Source organism: Sciurus carolinensis, chromosome 11 (assembly GCF_902686445.1).
Source record: "Sciurus carolinensis chromosome 11, mSciCar1.2, whole genome shotgun sequence".
NCBI lineage: Eukaryota > Metazoa > Chordata > Mammalia > Rodentia > Sciuridae > Sciurus > Sciurus carolinensis.
This window is the reverse complement of record NC_062223.1, coordinates 89,396,002-89,417,961: the sequence shown is the minus strand read 5'-3', so window position 1 is coordinate 89,417,961 and position 21,960 is coordinate 89,396,002. Positions and strand designations below refer to the sequence as shown.

General features: G+C 36.7%; 1 pseudogene; it reads left to right on the top strand.

The window, feature by feature from the left end:
• The first annotated feature begins 741 nt into the window (after positions 1-741).
• The window catches only part of LOC124959616 (calcium/calmodulin-dependent protein kinase type II subunit gamma-like), an 83,083-nt pseudogene continuing 61,864 nt past the window's right edge, over positions 742-21,960 (top strand).

Here is a 21,960-nt window from a genome sequence, read left to right as displayed (position 1 = left end):
AGTAAAGGTTACTAGGGAGGGAGAGTTAGTTTGGGAGACAGAACTCATGGAGGTGGGGTACAGCAATTGCCAGTCCCAGTGGAAGACTGCACCACAATAATCTCCTTTGGAGTCCATTCATGTGATGTAGGAACCTGATCTTAGCCCCTTACATAGCTGGTGGACTCCACAATTCCAGGTCTCTAATTTAGTCTTTAAACTGTTATCTGTCTGGTTCTGACCTTTTCAACTTCCCTATCAGGAACCTCTCTCCCCAGAGGTCCTGAGGGCTAGGTTCCGGGACCTGTGTGCCTGTCAAGGAAAGCTATTCTGTATTGGGCAGATCAGGACCAGACATTGAGAGCTCCAGGTTGGTCACGTAGTTGCAAGTCCTGGGCCTGGTTGGTGTTGGGACACTGGATCAGGAAGCTAGAGGGCCCTATTGATTGCCAAACCTATGCAACCAGGTTGTCAGTGCATCAGAGATCAGGGAGGGAGTCAGGGACTGGGCTGGTGCTGGGTCATAGCAAGTGCCACCCAAGTTGGCCCTGGGAACCTGGCAGATACTGGGTTGATTGGCTGGGTGAGCCAATTTCAAGATGCCCTCACACCTTCTTCCAACCTACCAAACCCTTGCAAGGCTTTCTCCTACCTGTGCGGCAAGGTGGTGGTTATTAGCACACCTAGCACGGAGACCTCAAGTGTAACCAAGCCAGCAGAGACCTTGGTGATGGTCTTCCAGGTCCTGTCTATTGCCCCAAAATGGAAGCAGCTGCATCCCTGGTGAGTGGCAGCAGTGGCAGTGGCAGCAACAAATCTGTTAAGTACTTTGGTGTTGGACTTCCAGGCCTGGGCCAAAGTCTCGAGATGGAAACTGCCCCAACTAAAGATGATGATGGTTGCAGTGGAGGTAACTCAAAATGAAGGCAGTCACTTTCAGAGATGGGGCATCAAAGGCAGGTCATGTGGTGGTGTTGGGAAGTCTGTTCAGAGTTACAGCACTGTGGTAGGCAGTGTTATGGTAGATTGCTGCCTCCAGGCCCTGTCTGGTGTCCCACGGTGGAGGCTACCACTTTGAAGGGGCTATGGCACTGGCTGCAGTTTCCCAGGAGAGCCCCACATTCATAGATGGAGCCTGTGGGGCATGGGAGGTCAGCTTGGGGAGGTGGAAGGGTGGAAGTGATGCGCAGAGGTAGCAGGGCAGGCTCTACTGTCGTTCTTCTTGCTCAGTATTGCTTTGGCTATTCTGGGTCTTTGATTTTTCCATATGAATTTTAGGACTTTTTCATCCATTTTTGTGAATGTTGTTGGTATTTTGATGGAGATAACATTAAATCTGTAGATTACTTTTGGTAATATGGTCCTTTTGACAATATTAATTTTTCCTTTCCAAAAACATGAAAGGTCTTTCCATCTTCTAAACTCTTCTTCAATTTCTTTTTTCAATATTCTATAGTTTTCATTGTAGAGATCATTTACCTCCTTGGTTACATTCATTTACAACTTTTTTCTTCTTCTTATTCTTTTTTTTTTTTTTTTTTTGAGGCTGTTATAAATAGATTTGTTTCCTAATTTCTATCCCAGCAAATTCGTTTTCAATGTATAGGAAAGTTTCTAATTTTTGTATGTTAATCTTATATCATGCTACTTTCCTGAATTTGTTCATCAGCTCTAGAAGTCTTCCGGTAGAGTTTTCTGGGTCTTCTAAGTGAAGAGTCATGTCATCAGCAGAGATAATTTGATTTCTTTTTATTTTTTTTCCCTATTTACATGCCTTTAATTTCCCTTTCTTACCTGATTGCTCTGACTAGACTTTCAAGAACTGTATTTTGCATAAGAATGGTGAGAGTGAACATTCTTGACTTATTCCTGATTTTAGAAGAAAAACTTTTGGTTTTCTTCCACTTAGTATGATGTTGGCTTTGGATTTGTCATATATTGCTTTTATGTTGTTGAGGTGTATTTATTTTGCCTTAAATAAACAAAACATAGAACATGACCATGTTGGTTACCACTTTTGTTTTGTTTTTGTTTTTGTTTTTGTTTTTGTTTTTTTTTTTGTGCTAGGAATTGAACGCAAGGCCTCACATATTCTACTCAAGGTTTCTACCACTGAGCTATATTGTTCATGTTTTGATTATAGGCAACAGATATCCAACAATTAACTCTGGTTAATTTATGCCAGAAATTAATTTATTATAAATATTTGTAAAGGTCACTGAGTTTCAATAAAAATCTGAAAAACAAGGTTCAGGAAAGACCAGAAGAAAAACAACTCAGAGATTTAGAATGCAGAAACTTAAGAAGAGCCTCCTTATAGCTTCATTACAGAGATTAATAAATTCTGTCAGTGACTAGATCCCATACTATTATTCTCAAAGTTTATAAAATCTAAATTCAGAGCTATTGATTGACCTCATTTTGGCCACCTCTATGTCAAAATGGGGACAGGGTGTGGGAGATGATGAATTTTGATTGACAGACTCACTGTAAATGCATCTAATGGTAAAGATACAGTTACTGGGTAGAAAAATCAGTTGCTTTTAGTTGAATAAATGATAATAGATGTTCAACAAGAATAATGCTCACCCCAAGGAAGATTTCAGGAGTAAGAAGAGGTCTGGCAAAATGGAAAGAACAAAGATGTGGACATTAAATGCCTAAAGTTCAGATACAAAGATTTGAGCAGTAAATGGGTTTGCCTGCTACTTAGTAATTATTATGTAGAAATTATTTTAATTTCCCAGAGGTTTTCTTTTAGTTTAAGTCAGATAATCTACACAAATTAATGTCTATCTTAAAGTGAATAGTTAATAAATTATATCTATTGTTCTTATTATTACTCTGGATTAAATATGGTCAGGGTATTTGAGGACAAAATTCAAATATATAATGACATGTTATTGGAGAGCCCTGAATGCCTACAAGAGGGTGCAGCTGAGAGATAATCAGGACACTGCCCCAGGATGTGTGCCTATTTCTGGTTATCTGATTGTAAAAGTCACTATCCTAAATTAATCCTAAAATTGCCTACTGCTGTGCCCTCTTTGCAGCACCAGCTTCTTCTCATTATCTTTGGCCCAAAGATAAAATGTTCAAACAGTGGAACAAAAAATGTAAATTGTGATGTTTGATTAAAATATGAGATGTTATTCACTCTCACTGTACTTTCTTGATACTTGCCAAATATGACTATCATCAATAATATTTTGATGTATATGGAGCATACTAAGGTATCAGAGCCATCTGCATAGGTACACACAATTATTAGATGTATTACCTGCAGATAATTTAAAGCTAACAAATCAACTAAAGACTATCTACTTTTTTTATTATTACTATATTCTAGTAATTTTGAATGATGCCAGTGATAAAATTGACCTCCCCATACAGGAGAAAATTCTCTTTTCTGCCCTACTTAACCATCATCATACAGTTATACCTTTTTCACCTGTCCTGTTGCTCACTTTTTGAAGACAACCTTCATATTTTGTTCAGTTTTATAGCTCCCGTGGAAACTGGCATTGACCTTCTAATTATGTGAGGAAAGTAAGTTTGTGGTCTCACTGAAGTTAATCACCAGTTGAGGTAACTCTCCTTAATTAAAAATGTCTATAACTTAGAGTCTAAATTAAACATTGGGTTCCTCATCTGAAAAAAGGGATAATAATGCTTATCTACAAAACTGAAGACTGTGATGTTTAAAAGCAATAAAATGGGTAAAATCCTGGAACAAGGCCTGCCACTTAGGCTTATAAAGGAAGATATAGTTTATGTCACTAGAGTCATTATTAAGTCAACAGGTAAATAATACAAGTCCAGCATTTGTCAGGCTAATTTATGGGGGAGAAAATGAAAAAGACATGGAGCTTGTCCAAGACCACCTCACCAACAAACATATGTACTACGAGAAGGTGTAAAATCTCTAGGGTCTATGGAAAGAACCAGTGAAAAATACAGAGTAGGGCACAAGATCACAAACTTCAAACATACTGGGAAGGATGGGCTTTTAAAAAAGTTTTGTAAGGAAAGGTAAAAGATGAATACTGACATGGAGGGGTATCACTTAATGGAAAAATAAAGTTGATCATTCAGAAGTGAGAAGATCATATCATAGAGAGCATTTCTATAAAGAAAAAAGTAAAATACAAACTGTATGTACAATTTCAATATTGAAACCAGAGTTTGAGATGAAACTAGATTCTCTGCTTCTGCTGGTGTGTGAGTTCTGATTAGGTTGCAGGCCTCTGCAGCCCAGAAATCCCCTTTATATGTTAGCAGCTAATCACAGCATTAGACGCCTGCCAGTGTCTGTTCCAAGGGTTGCAGCTGGCTAGGCCAGATTCTTCTCCACCACAAAGGTGTGGCATGTTTCAACTCTTTTTGTTTTGTCAATTTTTTTAATTGTTTCTCTTGTTTCAATTTCATTGATTTCAGCTCTGATTTCAAGTATTTCCTGTCTTCTAGTATTTGGGGTGTTGAACTGTTCTTTTTCTAGGGCTTTGAGATGTAATATTAAGTCATTTACTTGTTGACTTTTTATTTTTTAATGTATGAGCTCAATGCAATGAACTTTCCTCTTACTACTACTTTCAGAGTGCCCCAGAGATTTTGATATGTTTTGTCATTTCTCTCATTTACCTCTAAGAAGTTTTTAATTTCTTCCCTGATGTCTTCTGTTATCATTGCATCATTCAATAGCATATTATTTAGTCTCCAGGTGTGGGAGTAGTTTTTGTTTTTATTTTATCATTGATTTCTAATTGTATTCCATTATGGTCTGATAGGATACAAGGTAGTATCTCTATTTTTTTGTATTTACTAATGGCTTCTTTGTTACATAGCATATGGTCTATTTTGGAAAAGATCCATGAGCTGCTCAGAAGAAAGTATATTCACTCAATGATGGATGAAATACTCTGTAAATGTCCAGTAAGTCTATATCATTGATTGTATTATTTAGTTCAATAGATTCTTTTTGTTAAGTTTTGTTTGGAGGATCTATCCAGTGGTGAAAGTGGTGTGTTAAAATTCCCCACTATTTTTGTGTTTTGGTCTATTTGATTCTTAAATTTGAGAAGGGTTTGTTTGATGTACATAAATACTCCTTTGTTTGGGGCATAAATATCTAAAATTGTTATGTCTTGCTGATTTAAGCTTCCCTGAAGCAGTATGAAATGTCCTTTTTTATTGCTTCTGACTAACTTAGGTTTGAAGTCCACTTTATTTGATATGAGAATGGAGATCCCTGCTTTTTTACTGGGTCCATGTGCATGGTATGTTTTTTCCCATCCTTTCACTTTTAGTCTGTGGATGCCTTTTTTCTATGAGATGAGTCTCTTGAAGGCAGCACATTGTCTTTTTTTTTTAATTCAATCTGCCAGTCTGTCTTTTGATTATTGAGTTTAGACCGTTAACATTCATGGTTATTATTGTGATATGATTTGTATTCCTGGTCTTTTTGGTTTATTTTTGTTTTTTAACTTGATTTGGTTTCTACTTTGATTGGTTTTTCCTTTAGAGTAGTTCCTCCTTTTGCTGACTTGTATTGTTTTTCACTTCCTCCTCATGAAATATTTTGCTGAGAATGTTCTGTAGTGCAGGTTTTCTATTTGTAAATTCTTTTAACTTTTGTTTATCATGGAAAGATTTTATTTCACCATCAAATCTGAAGGTTAGTTTTGCTGGATATAGGATTCATGGTTGGCATCCGTGTTCTTTCAGAGCTTGAAATATATTGTTTCCAGTCCCTTTTTGCTTTTAGGGTCTGGTCTGAGAAATCTGCTGATATCCGTATTGGTTTCCACTTATATGTAATCTGACACTTTTCTCTCACAGCCTTTAAACATCCTATCTTTATGTTGTATGTGAGGTATTTTCATTATAATGTGCCTTTTTGTGGATCTGTTTCAATTTTGTGCATTTGGTGTTCTGTAAGCCTTTTGTATTTGATTTTCCATTTCACTTTTCAGGTTTGGGAAATTTTCTGATATTATTTCTTTGGTTCATATGTTGTTCATTCCTTTGGTTTGTATCTCTGTGTCTTCCTCCATCCCAATAATCCTTAAATTTGGTCTTTTCATGATATCCCATAATTCTTGGAGGTTCCAGTCATGATTTCTTAACATCTTCTCAGTTTGTTCAACTTTATTTTCAAGATTAAATATTTTGTCTTCATTGTCTGAGATTCTGTCTTCCATGAGATCTATTTTGTTAGTGATGCTTTCTATTGAGTTTTTAATTTGGTTTATTGTTTCTTTCATTTCAAGTATTTCTGTTTGTTTTTTTTTTTTTTTCAGAATCTCTATCTCTTTATTGAAGTGTTCTTTTTTTCCTGTGTTTGCTCTTTTAACTGTTTATTGGAGTGAACATGCATTGCTGCATTTGCTTTCCTATCTCATCTTTTGCTTCATGGATCATTTTAATTATGCAGACTCTAAACTCTTTGTCTGTCATTTCTACTGCCATGCTGTTATTGGATTCTATCAAAATAACATCTTGGTTTGTTAGGGAAACTTTCTTTTCCTGTTCTTTCATATTGTTTCTGTATATTCCCCTCTAGCAGTGAAGATCTGAGGTACTGAAGTTTCCCCTCTGCAGGTTTATTGTGACCCTGCAGTTTTCCAGTACCTCTCCTCTGAAGGGGAGATCAACAATGGCAGCATCCAATACAGAGAAAATGCAGACCTGAAACAGACAGCCCTATAAAGACTAACATTATTGTAATAAACAGGATAAGTTTGATTACTATTTACAGTATTTCTAATTGTAAATGAAGAGGATGGGGAAGGGTGTAGGATGTAAGTGAGTAAATAGAGGTACCTGTCAAAGGACCTCCAGTCTCCTGTAGGTGTCTCAGGAAGGGAGTTGCCCTTCCAATGATGGTTGCCACACCCTCAGGAATAATTCAAAATGCCTGCACCAGCCTCCAAAGAAGCTGGGGAGCCCCAGCGAGGATGGGTGCGGGGTCCTTGTTGTCTGTCTGCAGTGGGGGGAGGGCGAGGGGCTCCTGTTTCAGCTCTTAATGGCAGACTATACCCTCCAGTGTCCAGATCCTGGCAGCTCATAGTCATTTTTTTCCAGGTTCTTATCTTGCTAATTCAAAGAATGAAATCCACAGACAGCAATGGCAGGCAAGAGGGAAAGGAGATGTTTTATTTGAAGTGATAAAAAGAAGTAGAGCTCTCAGTAGCTGAGAAGGGACCTGATAGCAGTTTCCCACTTAAATGTACTGGTCTAGGGGCTTATATAGCTTCTGAGTAGGGGCATGGATCAAAATTTGTACTACACAAGTATGATAGCCAAAAAAGTGCCAAGCCTATTTGTCAAAGTCCATGTTAAGTGGGTATTGAAAAAGTAACAAGGCTCTTGGTCAAAAATCCATGTTAAACAGGTAGTAGAAAAGTACCCAGGCTACTGGCTGGACCTGAGGCCTTCTAACTGGCTGTGCCCCTTTAGCCTTTGAGTTTGAACTTTCCTGTAATCTCCATTTGTGTCTTCCCCCATTTCCATTTTCCCTCTGCTTTGAGACCAAAGCTTCACTGGATTGTTTACATTTTCATTTTCATGGAGTGATCTTTACATTTGAAAAGACTTAAATAGGACCTATTAACTCTCCTTGTTTATTCACTATGAAGGAATATACCCTTAAGATATATGATGAAAAAAATCTTCAAATTGTTAAAATTACTAATTTCTGGGTTCTGGAACTGCAGGGGTTTTTTATTTTTTTCCCTATATTTATGCCATAATATCTTCCCTATATATATATGATAGTAAAATCGTATATATGAAAGCAAAAGGCATGACTACAAACTTAGAAATAAAATGCTGTTTCTTTTTTGAAGAAAGTTAGCAAGTAGCATTAAAAATATGATTTGGGAAGAAGCACTATTTTCTAAGCTCAAATTTTTAGTTCCTGGGCTATAGAAAAATAAAGGCTACATTTGTTAGAAACAGATTTTTTTTTTTTATTAGGCCCTAGAGCAAGAAGCAACTTCAGTCAATGAACTCTGAGGACTCCTTTACTCCTTGGACCTTTCTGGATGAGACATGACGTGTGTGATTTGAGTTTAGAGAAAATGGTACTGAAGGTTATCCTGCAGTGAAGAATGAACAGAAGCTGCAGAAAGTTGTCTAGTTTGCTGAAACTTTAGAATGTGCTTTAAATACTCAATGCCATTCTTTCAAAGGAAATAATGAGCCATTGATTTTGAATTAGGCCTTTTCCTAACTCTGATACTTCCCTGAATGCTTCTTATCTTTTCTCCTGGTAAAAGCCTATTCATCTCCCAAGGTCTTTTTCATCTACCAGTTCATTCTAAGAAAACTAGGTTGGTTCAGCAGTACCCCCAAACCCTATTCCTAACCCAGATTTCCCTTAGCATTGTGTGAGCACTTTCATCAAAGTTCTTATCAGACTGCATAGAAAGTGTCTGTTTATGTGTATTTTCCCCTTAGCAGACTGCAGTTGCTGTGAAGTAGCAACTAGCATTATTCTGTCTTAAATATTCTTTACCTTGAAAAAATAAATGATGAATAAATGGTTAATTTCCTATGTCAAATATAAGTAACTTTTCAGTCCTTTTCTTATTTGGCCACTAACACCATTCTGCAAATTTCTGTTGTTCTTCTCCTATACTTCTGAGAATTCCTCCTCAATCCCTTTCATTGACTTCTCTTCTGCCAGTGTCCACAGCTGTCTTTTCTTCTCACTAAATAATCTCCCTGAATGGGCTCTCCTCTTTCTCTCCATTTTTCTCCACTCATAGGATGAGGAAGGCCATGTTTCCTTTCCCAGCCCAGACTGACCTGCTGAGATCCAGACCTACCTGTGTGTGCTGGTCATTTCATGCAGACATCCTACAAACATTCACTCCTAACATGGTCCATCTAGATTTCACTTTTTGTGAGGTCTCTATCTCAGTGACCCTAACTTTTTTCCAATGTCTTTTCCCTACTTGATCTATGATCTGTCTCTCCCTATTGTACCTCCTTCTTTCCCTTTCTCTCCATTTATTTTTTCTAACTTCTCAGGCACTTATCAACTCCTACAGAGACTACGGCAATAACCTAATAACTGATCTATTAAATATCATCTCCAAATTATTACTAAATTGATCTTCCTAGTGCACAGTTGTCATCATGTTACTCTCCAGTTTTGTTTATCATTATTGCCTACAGAAAGCCTCCCTAGGTGGGAGTTGTCTTCTCAGTGAAGCAGACTCTGTGATGGAGTTGAGCATCCAAGATATTTATTAGGAAAAGCCTTTGAGGTCAACACTGATTAAAAGAAGGAGAAAAAAGCAGGAGAGGACTGAAGAAAGATCAAGCTGTGATGTGGACCTAGTAGCAGACTCAGCTCATTTCCTTTCTCCAGAATTCTAGTCTCCAATCATAATGATTCTCTTGCAGTTCCTCATTAGCTCAGTGAAAGCTTCCCTGCCTTCCCATTAGGCAGTATTAACTATTCTTTCTTCTCCTCTTCCTGCATGCTCTGTACAGACTTCCATCTTAATACCCAAATTGTAATATACATTATTACACTTACTGATTTACATGCCTACTTCTAGTAGATACTAAACTTATATTAACATCAGGCACTTAGTTTATATATGATATTTGTATCCTAAGCACACAAATATACATGGTGCATCTAGAATATAACATTCACTTAAAATGGCATGGAAAAAGATGAATAAGTAGATAAATAGATGGATAGATAGAAGCATTACTCACATTGGAGACTTTGAAAGACAATGAATCAATAATGTGGTCTAGTACAGCATTTCCTAGGATGATGGTATTTTCTTACTTTTTTGGGATAGGGACAGAGAGAAACTGAAGTGTGACTTAATTAGATGGAGTCCAAATAGACAAAAGAGCAAAACCAAGGAAAAATAGAAAAATACAAAGCAAAGATGATTTCCAACCCCAGTTATTTTAGGCAGTATGGATAGAGAATCCTGACTGGGAAAAAAAAATTAAAATCCAGAATCTTGAGGCATGTTTTAGAGCATGAACTCTAACCGATGGGACATAGAGCCCCAGAATACCTTCTATACCTTCTCACCTTCTCCCCCCCCCCTTTCTCTCTCTCTCTTTCTCTCTCTCTCTGCAATATTAAGGTTTGGGGCAGTGAGAAGTCAGACACCCACCCTTCCTGCCCTTCCTTCCATCTGTCCATCTATCCATCTGCCCTTCCATCCATCAGTCCATGCAATTGTCCATACATTTAATATCTATTTAGAAGTAACAAGAACCCACCATGTTTACGTGTTTAGATACTCTGTTAGTGACTGCACATACAAATATACATAAGGCATGTCCCCTTCCATCAAGTAGTTCATGATATGCAAGGAAGGAGAGAAACTTAATAGAAAGAATGCAGCCCCTTGCAATGAGTGCTTTAATGTAAGATTGTCTGTACTTGGCAACACCTTAAATGTGCCCTCAGATTGGTCCTCAGGGTGAAATCAATTGTTCTAGTAATGGATAAAGGGCGTGAGTCACAGGATGAAGTCTAATGTGGAGTTGAAGGTTTGAGAACTAGATTTTCTCTACATTTTCTATATGCAGATTTGGAAAAGGTATCAGATATGGACTGAATTGAAAAGATTGGTGTATCTGGACTGAAAGATGGAGAGGAAGGGGAGTCAATCTCTGTTTGGTTTCCTCTTATTCCATTCCAGTAGTTCCCAGGAGATAGAAGATGAGCAATACTGAACTCATTCTATATTTTCTTATTTAGTGAGTATCCAATTATCTGCATTTCTTTGAGAGGAAAGAAGGAAGGAAAGGAAGTAAGAGAGTGAGTGAGGGAATGAGCATGAAGGCCTACAACCTAGAAACAAGGAATGACAAGCGGCACCTCCCCTTCATAACAACTTTAGAGCATACTGATTCCACAAGCCCTTTGGGAATCAGGCAGGAAGCCAATACCTCAAGAAATTGTTCCTGCCTGTGAGTTGCTTAAATGAATCAGGTCAGACTGACACAACATCTCCCAGATACGACCTTAGGAAATAAACTAAGAGGAGGTGTTACCTGTGCATTTGACCTAATGAAATTCTGTCAAATAAAGAGAAAATTAATACCTTTGTTAGTTGTCATCCTGATTTGTGACTTTTAAATTTGTGTAAGTAGCTCTCCTAATAATGAAGTTCTCTCACAGAAAAAGGGAGCAGGATATAAGAAGACTTTTTAAAAAATAAGCTTAAAATTAAAAATTTTAAGAATATAAAGAATGCTAAATTGTCTCATTTCTAGTATTCATGTATAAGTTGAGAATGTGAATGAAGAATGTGACCAAATTAAATTTAATTAAACTAAAATAGTTTCAGCATACAGGCATATCCTCAAGGATACCAGGAAGTTTCCCTTGTTTGTTTCTTAACATTTTATTCTCACTTAAAAATAGGATAACACAATAATGAAGTACTTGGTGATAAAGCAACTCCTACTACGTGTCCTTGGAGTGATTGGTAGTAAGATCTTATTTCTAGAACTGGACCCTAAAATTATTGATATCCCCTCTTCCTTTACCATGAAAGCGAAATCACTCTTCCTTGATTTGAGCATTGTCCCTTCCCCTAAAAGTTTTCAATTAATTTTTAAAAAATCATGATCCCTTTGACAGCCAGGTCCTCATCTTCATCTTTACAATCTTGCCACTCAATCTCACTTGTGACCTGCTGCTAGCAAGTCACTAAAGCCACTGGTGAATCCTCAGTTAATTAGAGTAAAAGGGAAGTTCCCACAGAATGTGGACCTGATGGCAGTTTTACCTTATTCACCTGTTAGGCAGAGGCAGTATGTGCAAAGAGATCACGAAAGAGTTTTAAAAAGTGCAGAAATAAAATGGCTTTCTCTAATCACCTGTAAATTCAAGAATAAACCAACTGGAGTTCTTTCTTCTTGACCAAAGTCTAATTCTTTAGTTTCAAAAAAAACAAGTCACCTTTTTAGCTCAAACTGCCTTCAAAGAAAGTTCAAGTGGAAAAATGAGGAGTATAAATGGCAAGGAATAGGCATTTTACCAGAGATTCCAAAACCCCTGACATTTTTTTTCATGTAACCATTCCAGAAAAGACACTTGATTTCCCAAATCTAACCCAAACTTCTTTGTGTACTTGCAAATTCATTCCTTTTGGATCTAATCTGAGATATAGTAGAGAAAAGTTTTCCCTTATTTGTATGTAGTATTCATTCTTTGTAATTTATGGAGCTTACTCTTTTTAACTTTCTCTTCTATAGTTATGGGTTTAGTAGTGAAAAATGTATGCTGGAATGTAGACATCAATGTTCAAAATCTCATAGATACAGAAAGAACAGCTCATGTGTAAGTATAACATTACTGCTCTTCTCCTGTCCTTTGAATATTCTCAGGAGGTCCTTTGATCTGAGAACAACCCCCCAACTGGACCAAGAAACAGCCCCTCTCCAATTACCAGATGAGGACCAGCCTTCTTCCCCACACCTTACTCCTTCCAGCTGTTGCTCAATTGTAGCTGCGGCGTTCTAGCTAGAATAGTGCAGATACCCCAGGATTCAGCCTCAAGGTCCTCTTGATGTTACAGTTGTCCAGTCATACTCTTGAATAAGGCAATGATAAGGTGTAAATCTACTTTCTCCATCACAGATAAAGACCCACCCAGTGATTTATCTGGGCCAGTTTTCAGTTTCCTGAGATCTTAGTTCCAGAGATCTATTTAAGGGAAAGCAGAGTTGAAAACCCACTCGGTGACACATGATTCCAGAAGGTTGCTGTGGTTGCATAGGGGTCCTGGAAAAGCATAGAACCATGAAAGAAGAAAGTAATACACACACTGTTTTTTTGGTTTTTTTTTTTTTTTTTTTTTTGGTTAAAAGAGTAAGTTATGGATGGTTTCCAATATGTATCCCTAGATATTTTGCTTATCTTGGGAATGAGAATTGTAGACTCCTTGAAGCAGAGGGGAAAGTCTATAACCCTTAAGAGCAGCACTATAATCAGTCAATGCCAAGCCCTGTGCAGCCCCTGCAGGGTCGCAGTTTGTGAGTGCATCAGTATCCTACTCCCCTTGTCCTGTCCCAGAGACCAACAGGTCCAAATCCCTTAATCCTTTGTGTTTCCTAGGGCAGCTTTAATAAAAGTATTTTATTCTCAGAAGACCTGTTAATGGCAGCATGGTAGGAACCCTATTTCCTTTAATCTTTCTGAAATCACTAAATACTTTGTTTTTATTATAATTTTTTCAGTAATAATATTCCAAGCAGTTGAAAGCAAGAACAGCTTCAGCTTGTGATAACTGCAGCCAGATGGGCTTAATAATCATTCCTTTTAAACACATTTTAAGTTGGGCTCCTACTTTTAATCCACTTATCACAGTGTCTCTACCCAAATCTTAAGGCTATGAAACAAATACTTTGTTAAACTCCCTCCAGAAAGAAAATCAGGCTGAATGATTCAGGGCACTAAGAAAATTAGTTCTTTAGAATGGATGAAAAGAAGGGGAATGAAAGGATAGCGAGGGTAAATCTTGGCTTTTAGAGTAGAAAACTATAAAGCAGTCAGAAAGAAATGGAATATTTTAAAAATATGACAAGTGGTTTTATGCTTTTTATGTTAGCTATTAACTGCTGAGACTTACTAGGCATAGTATGCAAAAGGCAATAATTGAATGTTCAAATACTCTGTAGTACCACAATGGGATTCCTATTTCTAGCGTCCACTGTAATTATGAATCATTCTCAATATATGGGACTTATAGAAGAAATGCTGCCTTTGAACCATGCTTGCATTGTTCAAGGTAGTTTATCCTTATTTTAACTGGTGGAAGCAGATATTCCAATTTACTGGACACAGAAAAGCTCTTGCTGTAGGCACTGTATGGTGTTTCTGGGTACAGTATAGGAAATACTCTCAAATGGAATTCAAGGAGATAGGATAATGTAGAGACTCCAAGTTCCTCCAAAGTTCATTTCTTCTCAGCCTTCACCAGGCCTTAAAGCTATTTTTCACAGCAGCACATATTTTCTCTACATATTTTCTTCCACTTCTCCTGCAGGGTGTTCCTGCAAGCAATCTGCCTTCCTCTGGACCTAAAGCTACTTACAGAACTCTTTGTCCATCCCAGGAGGTACTCTCTGCCAGACAAGAACTTTCTTTCTGCATTTAAGTTCAACCTCCCACTATCATCAACTAAACAATTCTTAAAATTCAACCATTTTTGAGAAACCATCTATCTTTGAATAGCTCAACAGAATCTAGCTGTCACATTCTGAGTTTTAATTAAAAGAAATCAATTCTACTTGTGCAGGATGTTGGAGTTTCAGTGAAAACATTCTCAGGTTTCAGTTAACAATAAGTTTAAAGTTGACCTGGTAAACATGACGACAGCTGTCAAAAAACCAGTCTTACGTTGAATTAAGAAAAGTATTATAGCAGCTCAGTTCACAATAGCTAGATTGTGGAACCAACCTAGATGCCCTTCAACAGATGAATGGATAAAGAAACTCTGGTATATATACACAATGGAATACTATTCAGCCATAAAGAAAAATAATATTAAGGGATTTGCAAATAAATTGATGGAATTGTAGAAACCATGCTAAGTGAAATAAGCCAAGCCCAAAAAACCAAAGACTGTTTTCCCTGATAAGTGGAGGATGATATATAATTGGGTTGGGGGTGGGGAATGAGAGAATAATGGGGGAACTTTAGCATATGTAGAAGAAAATGAGAGGGAGGGGGGTATGAAAAATGGTGGGATGAGACAGACATCATTGCCCTATGTACATGTATGATTATATGAATGGTATGAATCTGCATTGTGTACAACTATTAGAAATGAAATTATGTACCCCATTTGTGTACAATGAATCAAAATGCATCTGTAAAAAATTAAAAACTAAATAAAAATAATAATAAAAAAAAAGTAAAGAAAAGTGTAACAACCTAGCAGAATCCTTTTACTTGCAGCATCAATCATGTGTCAGTCAGCATGTAACACCTGGGAAGTGTGTTCACATCTGTGATGTTGAGAAAACAGTGCACATGAAGGGAGACAAGCAAAATATCTAGTGACTTGGAAAATACACCAATATAGCCACAAAAAAAGATATCAAGACCGGTGGCCATTTTCCCATCCAGTTTCTTCTTCTTTCTAATTTCTCATTTCCTTCACTAACAACAACATTTTAACAGCATATACTCAATCCTCATGATCTACCACACATGGAGATAGGCACTGGAGAAATAAAGGTTATTTATTAGGGCTTAGCCTCTGATTCCAGTCCCTAGGGCACTCGATCACTTATTTTAAAAATCCAAACACTGTGGATTTAGACGGTAAAAGCTCTGTCACAAATCTCTCTTCCATTTTGCTTGTAATGTGTGACACTTAAGTGCTTTAGTTAATAGTGCTATTTGACAAAATATCATTGTATAGCAGACAGAACAAGAATATAGTCTTTCAAATCAGATATACCTCACTTAAAATTCCATTGTGAGCATCGCTACCTGTGAAATCTCTAAATAAAGTGGGGTTACACTACATGGTTATAAGAAGTACTCATAACATGGGTATTGCACCTAGCATTGGACACATCTAATAGTGATGGAACAGATAATTAAACCCATAGTTTGACTTTATAATTCAAGCTAGGTATTAAAAGCACCATGTCAGACCAGATTGGTATCAAAGTCTTGATCAAGAATCTCTGCATTGTGGAAATTCCTTAGAAAACTAGAAATGGAACAACCATTTGACCCAGCTATCCCACTCCTTGGCCTATACCCAAAGGACTTAAAATCAGCATACTACAGAGATACAGCCACATCAATGTTCACAGCTGCTCAATTCACAATAGCCAGATTATGGAACCAACCTAGATGCCCCTCAATTGATGAATGAATAAAGAAACTGTGGTATATAATTACAATGATATATTACTCAGCCATAAAGAATAATGAAATCATGGCATTTGCAGGCAAATGGATGAAAATGGAGAATATCATGCTAAGTGAGATAAGTCAATCTCAAAAAACCAAAGGACGAATGATCTTGCTGATAAGCGGATGATGATACATAATGGGGACTGGGAGGGGGACAAGAATGGAAGAAGGAGGGACTGCATAGAGGGAAAAGAAGAGTGGGAGGGGTGGGGGGGAGGAAAAAAGAACAGAATGAATCAAACACCATTACCCTATGTAAATGTATGATTACACAAATGGTATGCCTCTACTTCATGTACAAACAGAGAAACAAGTTGTACCCCATTTGTTTACAATAAAAAATAAAAAAATAAAATTAAGTTAATTAATTAAAAATTTTTAAAAAAAACATAAAAAAAGAGTCTCTGCATGCTCATTCCATATTCAGAGAAATAGGATGCATTATTTCTTAGAAATATCTAGCAATGTTTTCCCAGCTCATTCTACACATATTTTGCCATGTGGAAACAGGCCTCTTTGCACCCTGAGACTAATGACTGGACTTGGCAGAGATTACCATGATGAAAGTGCTCTGCCTGACTGTGGTTCCATTAAGATACTCTCATTTATTTCTTGCAAAGCCACTTGTTCAGTGCACTTGAAAATGGTTGTGCATTTCCCCAGGCAAATCCTCAAGCAAAGACTCTTGCTCTTTCCTGTCACCTGGGCTTCATGGATAATTGGAAGGTATCTGTAGGTGCTGGAATTTCTATAGCAGCTGTTGACTTGCTCTCAGTCACAGCAGGAGAATATCCCTTAATTTAAAAAAAACTCTTTGCCAAAGTCCAATCAAATAGATATAGATTGTGGCAGTCCAGCCCAGAGTGACAAATATGTTCAGAAACCTTTCTTCAGCCATATGGGTCCAAATGAACCCTGAAGTCAGAGCTAAGTCCCAGGCAGACAGGCTTAACACAACTGAAATCATTGCAGCACAGCATGCAAGAAGATGAGGTAGAATTTCCAAAGATTTTCATAAAAATGGCCTTTAGTTGTTGGAGAAATTACTATAGTTACCATTTGCGTACTTGTTAAACTAAGAATTTTACTTCATTTGTTCATCCACCAATTTATTCATTCATTCAATTTGGAGAAATGGTGACATGCCTATTCTAATACGCATGCTATCATGGAGAGTTGGAACAAAATAAAGGTGCAAATGATTTCTAACATCACAGAGCCCATAATCTAGTGGTGGAGAAAACATTAAGCATATTTTTGTAAAGCAGTTTTTAAAATTAAAATCATGAGTTCCTAAACAGAGAACTACTCATGGCTTCTCTATAATTCCTCTGAAGGAGACACTTGAACAAAGGAGTGAAGTGTAACTGGAGATTACTACAAGGAAAACAGGAAGACAAGTTGCATGTGGGAATGCTATTTAAACAATTCAATCACACAACTGTGTGTATTATGCCATTTCACAGCTAAAAGCACTGAGGCCCAGAGAAGATGAGTGACTTGCCCAAGATCACACATTTAAAATGCTAAATCTCCAAATTTGAACACAAGCAAGCTTATATAAAAGATCTCTCTAACATCATCAATACCCTACTTTTAAAGTGAATATTTTTGTACCATATATTTTTGCTCCATCTATATGTATGATAATGGAGAAATATAACAACTTCAAACATGACATTCATATGTACCAAGATATGGAAGGCGCTCAGTTTTGTTTCTAACAATGGTAGATGTCCTCTCTTGTCCTTTTCGGAATTCCCTCTGGAAAACTCTTTCATCAATCATGGTTTAATGCTTGCATAGTTAAAAATGAAAATAAAATAAAACAGGAATGATAGATGACTAATGTGTGAGGTCCTGGTATTGTAGAGATTGAGGTAACAATGAATAGAATTACAAGTACCAAAAAGCATCAAGGAATCATTTTCTTACCCTATATTGAGGCATTTTATTCCAGGGCCATTTCTCTATGCTTGCTTTATGAGTTTTCATGGTGATGATAATAGTGATAATAGCAGCAGTTCTAATTCCAAATATTATTTAGTGGGAGTTTATGTAGTAGTCAGATTTTATTAATGTTTAAGATACATTTTCCACATTTAGCAATTTTGAAATTCTGGTGTTTTATAATAACAACTTATAATTAACTGATATTTTTCTTGGTTTGAGAATAAAATAATCTATACTACTTATAATCAATAATGTCTTAGAATCAACACAATATGATAGCATAAGTTATGTTTAATCTTTATATCACCCTATGAGGAAGTTACAATATCATTTTTTATTTGACAAATGAGAGTGATATATATATATCAAGTATAATATGTTGTTTTGAAAAGAATACATTGTGGAATGCCTCCATGAAGCAAATTAATGAATGAATTCTCTCATGCATATGAGTATGATGGATATTTAACTTTTTATATGTATGTGAGAACTCTTAAAATTTATTTTCTTGGTAATTTTAAAGGATAGAATACACTGCTATTAACTATAGTCACTATGTTGTAGAATAAATCATTTAAATTTCTTCTGGACTCAGTATTGTTATTTCACGCATATACTGAGTCTTAAAAGATCATGTAAGGTGTCTCAAGTTATATGACCAGCAAGTGAGAGAACTGTAATTCTGACTTAGATGTGTGTTCTCTCCAATCTTTGAGAGAAAATGGTGCTCTAGAGATGTTTTTCCTTGAAATGACTTAGATACTCAAGGGCCATGATTGGATTCATATCATTTTCTGCTATCATGCCACGGCATAGGCAGATTGATTTTGATTTCTTCATTGACCTCCTTGGGCACATAGCATGGAAAAAGCTTTGGATTGTAAACTAAAAAGAAACATGATTGGATTTAAAACTAAATGATAAATAAAACTCAATTAAGAGTCCATCTATTGTAGCATTTGAGAATAAAGATTTTTTTTTCACTGCCTGGATTTGAATTTTGTTTTTCAGCTTGCTAACTTTACAACCTTGAGCAAATCATGTACCCTTTCTGAGCCAGACTCATCATCTATTATATGGTGCATGCAATGTGTTTAAACAAATGCTTAGGGTATTCTTTGGAACAGGATAGAATTTGTAGCCAGAAGAGTGAACAGATGCACAAGCCCCAAATTCCCTTAGAATACTGCAGAGAGCATACTTGGTATGAGCCACAGCTTACATCATGGAACTGTGCACTAGGAAAGGATCCCTTCTCCACAGGTGCCAAGGAAATGGAGCACCTATGTCATGCTGATATTCTATCCATGTTTTTTAGTCTGCTGTATGTTGTGCTTCTCTGATTGCCCATGCTTTTGGTACAACAGTGGCTCCACAATCAGGCAAAGAGCATGGAGCAGCAATAATCATTTTGTACAAGCCAGAACTTCAATCTAAAGGTCAGTGGTTGCATGAAAAATTTAAATATCAAAGCTAAAATTGACATTTATTTTGAGAATTTAATTAGAATATAGAAGTGCTCAGTGCTTCCTGGTGTGTAGCCTGATTTCAATTAAATTTTATTGATGATGACTATGATAGTGGTGATAATGATGGTGGTGGTCAAGATTATTTGAATGACCACCTCATCTTAGATTCTATCAAAACATATAGTGCCTTTACTCTTTTGGGCACCATGCTAGAGTTAGGTACATTACCTTATTTAAATCTCACAAAAATCCTTGAAAAGACTATTGCTATCTCCTCTTTGTAGATGAAAAAGTTAGGGCCAGAGTCAAGATTCAGCTTTTCCAACTCCAAGCATTCCATTACACTATAAGGTCTTGCAGAGCAATTCTTATTTAAAATTTTGTCACAGTATCATTTTTTTCTGTATAAAATAAATTGATGTATTTCAAAATACATCAATACATATTTTCTGTATTTACTTACTGCCCTATGAAGGAAAATTATTAAAAACATAATATATGAGCCAAAGATCAAATTTTACTTTGCCTTTTCAAAACCCAATAGGCCCATTAGAACAGTTCCCATTTAAAGCTTTGCCAATAGCATATATTGGTGAGGATTTAAAACAACTGGAACTCTCATAAATTGCCAGTAGAAGAACTTGCAATTCCTTTTGAACATATGTCAATCCGCCACCCAGTAATTCCACTTCTAGGTGTTTATTCTCAAGAAGTGAAAAAAAAAAGTCCAGAAAAATACCAACATGTGTACATTCATAGTCCCTTTATTCATAGCAGTTAATACTTTAAAACAACCCCAAATATTTATCAGTAGGAGAGTGGACAAACAGTTGTGGAAAACTTACATAATGCAATAAAAAAACAGAGATGAATCTCAAAACTAATTTTTTTGAGTGAAATAAGCAAGATAGTGTATACTCTCTAAGTCCATTCCCTACACCTCTGCAATAGGCAAACTATTCTATGGTTATCTAAGTACTCAGATTGGGGATTTCCTGGGGTTGGGAAATTAACTGAGAAGGGACATGAAGAAATGTCCTGGGATAAGGAAAATGTTCACTCTCTTCATAGGGTGTAGGTTGGATTGGTATATTTATTTGTCAAAATTCTTTATTTGAAACAGTTGAGATTTGTGCATTACACTGTATATAAATTATACTTTGCTAAATAATGCACAGCAGGAGCTATAATTAGATTTTTCATCAGACTAGTATTTCATTTTATTCCTTTATATTGAAAATTAGTTTTAAAGATGTCCATGAAAACAAATTTGAACATGATTTTTATGGCTAAAATCCCAGTCCCAACTGCTTTCATCACTTCAGCACAAAACAAAAATTATCCACCAGTACCTAATCCTTTGTTTTGCTTCTGCAACATTTATGTCGAGATGGGCACATGGATCACCAGCTAAAGATCACACTCCTCAACTTTTCCCAAAGCTAGATGTGAATATATGATAAAGTTCTGCCTAATTAAAATAAGTAATATGTGCAACTTTTAGGTTCTATCCTTAAGATGTGAGGGTGTGCCTTCTCCTCCCCTTTTTCATTTTCTGCTGGCCAAAATGTCTGCTCAGAAGATGTGACAGATATGCACAATGATGCACAATATGCACAATGATGGAGCCTAAAGATAAAGGAAGCTTGAGTTCTCATCCTGTCTAGCCACCAACACAGCCCTGGATTACCTACTGAAACTTCTAGAAGGAAAATCATTATGAACTTCTATCCTGTTTATGCTGCTGGATTTGGGAAGTCTTTTTGTTATAGCCATGTAATCTGTACCCTAAATAATATAACCCTATTTTTGGTAACCTCTGAAGGACCCTGATTTGGGAATCTACTAACATCTGCTTGAGAAGAGGATTTTGGAAGAATCTAATGTAGGGACCACTGCCACATTAGACCCTCAGCACCCACAAATGAACTTCCAGACCCAAATGAGGTAGCATCTCTGAGAATTACCCAGGGCAGTTCAGAATTACCATGTGTGGCTCACAAGCTTCCTCATAAATAGCACATCCTGGATATGGAAGAATTTTGAACCCCATAGCTGGACCTGCAGCATGAACCTTCAGCCTCTGTGTCCAGAGGAAGAGCTGTAATGCCAGTTGGCTTTCTTCCTCAAAGACATCCTCCCTGACTTCCCAGAGATTATTTCCTTGTCAGTCTGGCCGGACTTTGAGAGTTCATTCCATCTCACTGGTTTACATTTTGCTTATTTTCTTTCATTTGCCCCTGGTTTTGCCACAGCAGTCTTGTTATGTCCCTCATTGCTTTTTAATTTTTTTATTTGTTTTAGTTAGTTATACATGACAGTAGAATGCACTCTGATACACCATATGTAATGGAGAGTAATTTTTCTTTCTTCTGGTTATACATGATGTAGAATACCACTGGTCATATAGTTATATATGTACATGAGATAATAATGTCTGATATTCTGTTATCCTTCTAACCCCCATATCCCCTCTCCTCTCTTCACTTCCCTCTACCTAATCTAAAGTAACTATATTCTTCCCTAGCCATTCCCCACCCATTATTGTGAATTAGTATCCAGATATTAGAAAACATTTGGCTTTTGTTTTTGGGGGATTGGCTTAATTCACTTAGCATGATA